The following is a 10,584-nucleotide window of genomic DNA, read 5'->3' on the forward strand; positions in this document are numbered from 1 at the left end:
TGCTAGGAACTCAATTTTCACTCCTTGTTTTTATAATCGTATCATATGTTTTGTTGCAACTCTTGCTAGGAACTCAATTTTCACTCCTTGTAATTTCCCCATGACTTGAAACTAAGGACACAAGAAGTCATCTTATTAATCTGGGGAGGATTCACAAAGCTGACTGCATATGCATGGGTCAACCGAGGCATGCTCTTTGCGCCCAAAAGAAAGAAAAAAGTTAAATCTTATGCTGTATGTTAAACATTTGAAAGCTTGCTGCAGTCTGTTTCCTCCACTGTAAGAGTTTGATAACTAGGTGTCGTTTAACTTTAATCCGACAGGGGTTTCTCTGGATTTATTTCAGGTCACATACTTTAACACTATAATTGTGCTGAAATTCTTTCATATGCTTACTGCACTCCTTTTGTTCTTGCAGTATTTTGGGATGCTGTTGTAACATGTTTCTTCCTGGATACGGCACATAACATTGTTGAATACATTGAAATAATATCAAAAATTCTCAAAAGTGGAGGAGTAAGTTTTTTTGAAACTGTTTAGAATAAACTTCTGCATTTAGTAACTTTTCAGAGATTCCTGAACCTTACCAACTTTTTCTCAAAATTTGATTTGTAAGCAGATCCAATTTTTTAATCAATGGTTTTTGTGCCTTATTTCTTGGTAAGTGATAAGTATTATCTTCTAATGGTATGAACGATTCATACTTGTTATATGAACAGGTCTGGATAAATTTGGGCCCTCTACTTTATCACTTTGCAGACTCATACTCAACTGATGATGTATGTATATATAATTTCAAGCGCAGATAAGATATATAATGGGTTGATTTTTTTTTACTTAATGAGCTAGCTGTAACTTGTTCTCCTCTGACATCCAGGAGATGTCCATTGAACTCAGTTTGGAAGATGTGAAGAAAGTTGCTTTCCACTATGGATTTGAATTGGAGGTATCTACAATTAATTTTTAACCTCATAGATTTTAGAGAAGTTCAATGATTCATGTTTCCACGTACTTGTTCCATGAACCACGGATGGAGAAAATCATTGAGACGACTTACACTGCAAATCCTCGGTCAATGATGCAAGTAGGCTTGTATATCATCAAAGCCAAGCCTACACTGACTTACACTGACTTCTTCCATTTCTTTGCCCTTTTATTTTTCTGTTCTGACATTCATCTAAGCGTGCCACATGAAACCATATCTAACCATCTCCTTATGAAACTTTGAGTTAGTTCAATGTATCACTATTCCATCAATTCTAATGCTTCTTGCTTTAGATGTTTCTTTGCCCTGTTTTCCCCCCTTCTTTCCATGAGAAGCACCTAATGGAGCATGTTATTGCATGTCCCTTTGGACCAGGGCTATTTGAGGATGAGAGTGGATAACTGCAGTGTTCATGAAATATTGTCCTTGTCTCCTGTTGCAGGTAAGAACAATGAAAGTCAGCAACATTTCCCTGGCTGCATCAGAAAAGGACATCAAAGAATTCTTTTCCTTCTCAGGGAACATTCAATATATTGAATTGTGGAGGTCATTGTCCTTCTAATTATGTCTTATGCATTTCTCTTGTGGGAAATCATTATCAAAATCATGTTGTTTTCACTTCGGTAGCGAATTCGAAAGGTCTCAGATTGCCTATGTCACTTTCAAGGAGTCACAGGGAGCAGACATAGCAATGCTTCTCTCAGTGAGTTAAATTTTAATAATGCAAATTACTCGCTAACATGTTCCAATCTCAGGAAAAGAAATTTTACAAATAACCTTCATGTCCTTCATGTTTTTCTAATATACAATCTGAAAGATTTTGGGTGCACCATTTCAGTTCTTTATGGATGCAGGGAGCAACTATAGCTGATCTTTGTGTCAGCATTACGCCAATTGAGGATTACCAGCTTCCTCCTGAAACTTACCAGCGTGAGATGGAGCGTGAGGAGCTGCGGAGGCAATTGGAGCAGGAGAGGAGAGAGTGTGAGGAGGAAAAAAGCGAGAGGAAGAATAGAAGCAAATTGCACATCTTACAAGTTTGTTGACAGAGTTCTTAAAGGAAAAGACTCAAACGCACAAGTCATCTATCCATCATGATGGGGCCATGTATTCAACTGGTGGTACAAATACTCGTTGGTATGTATTCCCATTTATATTACATAGGTTATTTAGAGATTTTGACCAAATTAAGCGAATGTCATTATGAACTTATACTTGAATTTTAGTTTATTATTTTTCACATGTGGTTATTGATTGTGTATTTTTTTTTGCTTTCTCAGATACATGGTGGAGTTATGAGCATGTGAAATCTAGTTTTTGGTACATGAATAGCTTTTGTTCAGATGATCATGGTGGAGTTGTCTACAAGCAGAATCCAGTTTTTGGTATAAGAATATTTTTGTCTACATGATGGTTGTTTGGATGAATAGCAAGATCAGATATTTTGGGATTTTTAATTTACATTTTGATGTATTTGGTGATGATTATCACCTTAACATATGGTATGGATGAAACATTGTGATGTATGGTATTAATAGGTATGCTTGACTTTAGACTTATAGATGATGATATTTATAATGAATGATTATGGATTCTCCAACATTGTGTATACTTCTATTTGGATGAGCAAATGTATTGTGCAATATGGATATTGGATAGGCTGTGTTGGTTGTACAGGATTTGGAACGAGCCCAAAAATAAATATTAAGCTTATAATTTGAATTGTTAATTAAATACTGGTTAATACTTTCTGCCACCAAAAAATGTTTGTTGCCAATGCATTCCAATACATTCTGCGACCAAACTATTAGTGGGGGAAGATAGATATTCAGTGACCATTTTTTTGGTAGCGGAAGACAAACATTCCACGACCAACTATTTGGTCGGCGTTGAAATTAGCGACAACAGATTTGGTCGCTGAAAATTTTCTTCGGCAACCAAACCTTGGTCGTTGTTGGTGTATCTTAGGTGACCACACAATATTGGTCGCCAAAACCTTTCAGTGACTAGGGTTCGGCGACGAAGGGTATGCTAGTCGCGAAAAGGTTTCAGCGACCAAATATGGTTATTCGGCGACTAGAATCTTATTCGCTGAATATGTATTTTCTTGTAGTGACATCATGTCATATACTAAATAGAGTTTTATTGAGACCCATTATAAAGAAAACACCTTATGAACTTTGGAGAAATAGAAAGCCCAAAGTAAACTATTTTCATGTTTTTGGATGTAGGTGTTTCATTCATAATAATGGCAAGGATAACTTAGGTAAATTTGATTCTAAATCTGATGAAGGTATCTTTTTGGAATATTCTACATCAAGTAAAGCTTATAGAGTATTTAACAAAAGAAACCTTGTTATTGAAGAGTCTATACATGTTATTTTTGATGATACTAATAATATCTCTTCTAGCAAGAAAGTAGCTCTTGATGATGATGCAGAAACTCTTGAAGAAAAGGTTGATGAGATGACATTACAAGAAGATGAACCAAAGCTAATTGGAGAAGCATCAACAAGTCAAGAGGTAATTGTTGATCATGGACTGACTAAGGCTTGGAGGTATACTCATGGGCATCCTAAGGAATTAATTTTAGATGATCCATCTCAACCTGTTAGAACTAGAGCATCTCTTAGGACTTAAATAATCATCTAGCATTTGTCTCACACTTTGAACCTAAAAACATAGAAGAAGTTGAAAATGATGTAAATTGGATAAATGCAATGCAAAAAGAGCTAAACCAATTCACTAGAAGCAAGGTATGGAACCTAGTTGAACGACCCACTAAATACTCAATAAAAGGAACTAAGTGGATATATAAAAATAAACTTGATGAAAATAGAATCGTGATTAGGAATAAGGCTAGACTAGTAGCAAAGGGCTATAATCAAGAAGAAGGTATAGATTTTGATGAAACTTTTGCTCCTGTAGCTAGACTTGAAGCAATTAGATTGTTACTAGCATTTGCATGCTCTAAAGATTTCAAATTATTTCAAATGGATGTAAAAAGTGCCTTTTTGAATGGGTATATTAATAAGGAGGTGTATGTAGAACAACCTTTTGGTTTTGAAAATCATCAATACCCCAATCATGTGTATAAATTAAACAAAGCACTTTATGGTTTGAAACAAGCTCCTAGAGCATGGTATGAAAGACTCAGCAAATTTCTGTTAGACCATGAATTCTCTAGAGGGAACGTTGATACTACATTGTTTTTAAAGAAGAAAAATAAAGATATGTTAGTAGTTCAGATTTATGTAGATGATATTATTTTCGGTGCTACTAACAATCGTCTCTGCGAAGAATTTGCTGACCTAATGCAGAGTGAATTTGAAATGAGCATGATGGGAGAGCTGAACTATTTCCTCGGGCTCCAAATCAAACAATCTGAAGAAGGGATCTTCATCAATCAAGCTAAATACATCAAGGAGATGCTTAAGAAGTTTGATATGGAAGGAAACAAGTCAATCAGCACACCCATGAGTTCATCATGCAAACTAGACCAAGATGAATCAGGTAAATCAGTAGATCAAAAGATGTATAGAGGTATGATAGGATCTTTATTATATCTCACTGCAAGTAGACCAGATATCATGTTTAGTGTATGCATGTGTGCTAGATATCAATATAATTCTAAGGAATCACACTTAATTGCTGTTAAGAGAATCTTTAAATACCTAATAGGAACAAAAACCATAGGATTATGGTACTCTAAAGATTCGAGCATAAACTTAATAGGGTACACTGATTCAGACTTCGCTGGTTGCAAACTTAATAGAAAAAGCACCAACGGGTCATGTCAATTCTTAGGAGAAAACTTAATCTCTTGGTTTAGCAAGAAATAAAACTCGGTTGCACTATCTACGGCTGAAGCCGAATATGTTGCTGCCGGGAGTTGTTGTGCTCAAATCTTGTGGATTAAACAACAACTTGAAGATTATGGCATTAAACAAGATAAAATTTCCATTAACTGTGATAATACAAGTGCCATTAATCTAACTAAAAATTCAATTCAGCATTCAAGAACTAAACACATTGAGATAAGACATCACTTCATAAGAGATCATGTACTGAATGGTGATGTGACACTTCAATTTGTTTGTACTGATGATCAACTTGCTGATATCTTCACAAAATCTTTGAGTGAAGATCGATTTTGCATACTTAGAAGAGGATTAGGAGTGATTGATCCATTCTAGTGATACTCTCCTCTAGTTCATAGATTTTGAGGATTAGTCTATGGTGGACATAGGATTTCTTATCTATGATCATCAAATCAGTTCTTAAATCCTAGATAAGCTCATAACTCTCTCTTTTGGCACGAGAATAACAATATTTTTGGTTGTGTGCCAGAGTTCGAGTCGACTCGGACATATCTTATTTTTGGCTCATGGGGGAGTCGACTCGCGCATATTTGGGAGTCGACTCGCGGTCGAGTCGACTCGCGACTTACTGGAGTCGACTCGAGGTCGGAAATCCGATTTTTAACCCTAATCGAAACGTTTATTCCTCACTTCTATTCACAGCCGACACTGTTCCAAAACCCTAGAGCCGTCTCCGAACTCGTCTCCGACCCAGTCTAGGTCTTCTCCATCGAGTTTTCTTCCTATTTTCCGTGTCCTTCCCCGTCTTTAGGTCAAAATGCCTAGGAAGGTCATTGTCCCGAGCCGAAAGAGATCCGTCTCCGTGAGCGGGGCCGAGCGACGGTCCAAGGCTCGGAACGAACCGGCGAGGCCACCACCTCCGGTTCCTTCCCCGCCTAGGCCGGTTTCCTCGCACTCATGCGCCGAGAAGGTTGTCTCTACCGGGAGGCAAGTCAACTTTGACTTCCTCTCCCGAGAAGGGTTCAACCTAGGGCATCACCTTAGGGCCCAGGGTTTAGAGTTTTTCTGCACACTTGACCTCCCTACCTATCCAGGACTAGTTAGGGAGTTCTATGGTACAGTCGCACGGGCTAGCGGGGGTATCCAGGGAACTGTTATGGGTGTCCCTGTTTTCATCTCGGAGGATTTCATTGCTCGAGTCCTCCATCTCTCGAGTGAGGGGATTGTTCCCACACACCCCTCTGATAGGACAGAGACCCTTACGGCCATCTTAGGGAGTCCACCCTTGTCCCCAATAGAGGAGGTGTTCGCAAATCAGCTTTCGGCTGAAATGCGGCTTCTCCTTAGTATCATCTCTAGGACTCTCTTCCCAAAGACTGGTAGGTTTGACTTCATTTCCGAGAGAGACCTGGCCTTGATGTTCTACCTCCTCCAAGACACTCCCATCAACTTTCCAAAACTCATCTACAAATACCTTTGTGAACCCCTAGACAAACCGAGGCTGAGTCTCCCCTACGGTATGTTATTCACTCTGATCGCATGGGTGAGGGGACCTTTCACCGGATGGGATTCCACAAGGTAGGGGGAGTCTGGGTTAGGAAATCATCCACATCTTCTGACCCTACCACTCATCACTCACCCAGTCCCGATTATGATCAGGACCATGACATAGCTCCTCCCACTTTTCCCTCCAGCTCTGCTCCTACCTGAAAGAGTAGATGCCCTACAAGCCAATCGCAATATGTATTGCGAAAGGTTTTTTCTTTTGATTTGTCCAAATCATGTACATGACATTTAAATATGAATAAAGGCGTTATGTTTTGTCATATGCTGTTGATTATATTTATGATAAACTCCTTAGATTAGGGCAATGGTTTTAAGACTATGATGAGATCATACTAGTGAGACTTAAAATCCTAAAATCCTAATCTTAAATATTCCCAGTCATTGGTACATTGAGTCGGGGATCAATGATTACCGGAAAGACTGGCATGTCTTATGTATGCTCGATGCAGAGGATGATTGATCTCACAATCATTTGTGTGGAGACACTAATACAAAGATGTGGGTGCTCATTAGAAGAATGAGTTCACTGAATTGACCTACAAAGAGAAATCTTATGAAGTCTTACTTACATGTCAAAAGATAATTCTCTTAGTGGGAGTTATGCAACTGATCCTATGACCTGAGATCACCATGGTATCTTGTGCACATGAACCCATATTTTGGTTTACACTCATTCATGACAATAAGTTGTGTACGAGGTCTTCTGGATATGGTGAATTGTGTACGAAGATTATGAGTAGGTCAACAAGGAATTAATCACTTCTAGTAAGAGAAGATAGCATCCTATTTATTCTAATTATATGATAATTCAGAAAGCCTTTGATCAAAGCAGAATGAAAATTAGAAAGAGTTTCTAATGTTTCATTATTTGAATTATTATTAAAAGATTGAGAAAAATATGAATATGAAATTGAGTTTGACATATATTCATACTCATATACATATTTGGGATGCAGTTTGATTAAAGGATTAAATTGCACGGTAACTTGCCACTGAAGGGTATTTTTGGTATTTCCACCAAATTTCATATTTTTCGGATAGACATGATATATTGCTAGACGTCAATCTTGTCTTATAGGTTTGATCGAATTAAAGAGTTTAATTCGATCACCAATTAGAAAGGATTCTAATTGTTAAGTTTGGGTTCGCGCAGTTTGGACTTAAATCGATTAGAAGAGTTCTAATCAAGTTAGGTCAACTCGCACTCACACCTATTGCTGGCTAAGTATGGAACCCAATGGGTCACACACAAGAAAACTTATCAAGGGTCTAATTGGATTAGATCATGTTTGCAAGATAAACATCCTAGCAGGTGTTGCAAACCTTAGCTCCTGATTTGAATTGGATTCGAATCTGTTTTGAATTGGATTCGAATCTGATTCTTAATTGATCTAATTTGATTAGATCATATTCTAATATGGGTTAGCCAAGAGTTGGCACCTAATTAGCTTGGTTTGAGTCTAATTGGATTGGATTTAATAAATCATTCAATCTAGACCGTTAGATCTTGATCTACCGTTGGATGAAGACATAATGGAGAGTTGGTTTAACCCAATTGGATTGAGTTAGAGGATGGCTTCCATAATTGACCATTGGATCTTAATCCCACCATTGGATGAAGACATAATGGGTCAAGTGAATGGCGCCTTGCATTGGAGCCCTTGGATCATCATCATGAAAGATCAAGAGGTGAGGCGTGATGGACATGTGATTAGCATGTAATGTTGACTTGGTCAAAATATGGCACCACATGAAAGGACATATCATTTGATACACCTCCTCACTTGATCTACACCTCCTCTTATTTGATATGGCCCTTTAGATGATGCCCTTTCATAAGAGGATGTGTGGATGAGATGCATCCCTTGGAGATGCATCCCTACACCTATTGTAAATAGGCTAGCACTCCATGGGTTTCATCATTCCAACTCCACCCCACTCCTCTCTTCTTTCTTTCTTACATTAGTTTCTTTCTTTCTAGCATTGCTTCTAGTGTGTCCTAAGCCAAGACAAGGTGGTCTTCTTTAGGACAAAAGGATTAGAAGTGATTTTAGAAGGTTAAAAAAAAATAGAAAGAAAGGAAAGCAAGCCATTAGAGTTCTTTAGAAGAATTCTGCATTAAGGATCAAAGTCTTTGGAGCTTAAGACTTAAATCAAGTTTTCGTGTGGATCAACATTGGAGGGTGAATACTTGGGCACCTAGTGGAAATTCTGCACATTGGATTAGCGTTAGAGGTATTCTTCTATTTCTGCATTTATATTATATTATTTGATTGCTTCCATTAAGGTGATCTTGGCTTATAAGGGTTTTATGTTAAGAAACTTTATCAAGAAATTTTTAAAATTCCTAGCTTCCGCTGCCGATTATAGCATGCTAGAACCCTTTAGTGGTATTAGAGCCATCCTTAATTGGTTCAATCAAATAATTATGTATGATGTATGATTATTAATTTACTATGAGATAGTAATGTCATATGCTTAGAGAAATGCTGAAATGTATGATTCATATATGATATGTTATGTAATAAAATATCATGATATGAAATTTTCCATATGAAAATATGTTGAAGCATGTTAATTAATTGCTTATGATTTATACATGCTATGAGATAGCCATGATGCATAATAGTTTATTTTAGACATGTTAAATATATGTTACAGTTAAAAAATGTGCTAGAGACTAGTAAGCCCTCAATAAAAAATATATTAAGTCATAGTGTTGAAAAACTTTGAGCTAATCCATATTAGAATAATTAATCTAATTGGTGTCTAAGGAAAGCACTAAAGGTGGTTCTCTAATTAGGACCTTACTCTCTGAGTAAGGGGAACCTCCCACCTGCTTACTTGGCCAATTGTTTGATTACCTATTATGGATAAGCTTAATATTGATATAACACTATTGATAGCCTTCCTTCATGCCTCGACATTATTATGTCAAGATCCATGCTAGTTTGTTGTGCTAACACAAGGCTTGCTATGGGGACTAATTTTATATTGTCTTGGTGCATTAAGATGCTTATGGCATATTTTAATATATTGCTTTGTTGTGTAACCACAAGGGCAATATTATTCGAATATGACTATATGGAAATGAAGGGTTTGACTTAACTAAAACATTATTGTTTGTTGTGCTAACACAAGGCAATAAGTGTTTTAAGAGGACAAGATAAAGTTGAGAATTGCATGAGATGCAATTGGAAAGAGTTTCCTACCTTCGAACTCATAAGGGTTTGTTGTGTAACCACAAGGCTTTTTATGATGAATTAGGATCTCAACTCTACTAAGAAAAATTATATTTTCATGTTTATCATAGGAGAGGGCTATGATATTCGATAAAAATAGTAGAAGACAAATTAGATTAAAGTCCTTATCTAGTTGCAAACAAGTCATCATGATTGGTCTGCTTATGTTAGTTTTGTTCTTGCATATGTAGAATTATTAAATGGCTTCTTCACTTTCACTAAGAGGCATCTTAGATGCCAACAAGTTGACCGGTCCAAACTATGTGGACTGGTTGAGGAATTTAAAGATAGTACTCACTCAGGAGAAAATTTTCTATATACTTGAAACCCCTGATTTTGGAGATCTAGGGGATGATGCTACAGAAGAGGAGGTTGCCACACATAAGATGTGGAAAAATGACAGTTTGACTGTCAAATGTATCATACTTGCCTCTATGAGCAATGAATTACAGAGGCAACATGAAAGCATGGACACTCAATCCATACTTCTCAATTTAAAAGAGTTGTATGGAGAACAAAGCAGGACTGCTAGGTATGAGATATCTAAGCAGTTGTTCCGTGCTAGAATGAATGAAGGAACTCCAGTGCAAAACCATGTTCTTATGGTTATAGACTTAATCACCAGATTAAGTCAATTAGGTTTTGCTATGGATAGTGAGCTCAGTCAGGATTTGATCCTGCAATCACTGCCTGATTCATTCTCTCAGTTTGTTGTGAACTTTCACATGAACAAGCTGAACACCTCCCTGCCCGAGCTGTTAAATATGCTCAAAACAGCTGAAGGCCATATTAAGAAGGATAAAGGTCCACTCCTTCTTATAGATAGAACCTCTAAGAGGAAATCGGGAAATAAGGGTTCTAAGAAAAGATTGAATCCTAAGAGTAGCATCAAAAAGAAAAAAGCAAAGAAAAACTCCGGATCAAGTACCCGTTTTCATTGCGGCAAAGCTGGCCACTGGAAAAGGAATTG

General features: G+C 37.2%; 1 long non-coding RNA gene across 1 annotated transcript; it reads left to right on the forward strand.

The window, feature by feature from the left end:
* The first annotated feature begins 1,983 nt into the window (after window positions 1-1,983).
* On the forward strand, window positions 1,984-2,596 carry LOC120105870. The gene is made up of 2 exons (XR_005508132.1): window positions 1,984-2,122; window positions 2,266-2,596. It is a non-coding gene; the product is annotated as an uncharacterized LOC120105870 (long non-coding RNA).
* The last annotated feature ends 7,988 nt before the right edge of the window (window positions 2,597-10,584 follow it).

This window comes from Phoenix dactylifera, unplaced genomic scaffold (genome assembly GCF_009389715.1).
Source record: "Phoenix dactylifera cultivar Barhee BC4 unplaced genomic scaffold, palm_55x_up_171113_PBpolish2nd_filt_p 000386F, whole genome shotgun sequence".
NCBI lineage: Eukaryota > Viridiplantae > Streptophyta > Magnoliopsida > Arecales > Arecaceae > Phoenix > Phoenix dactylifera.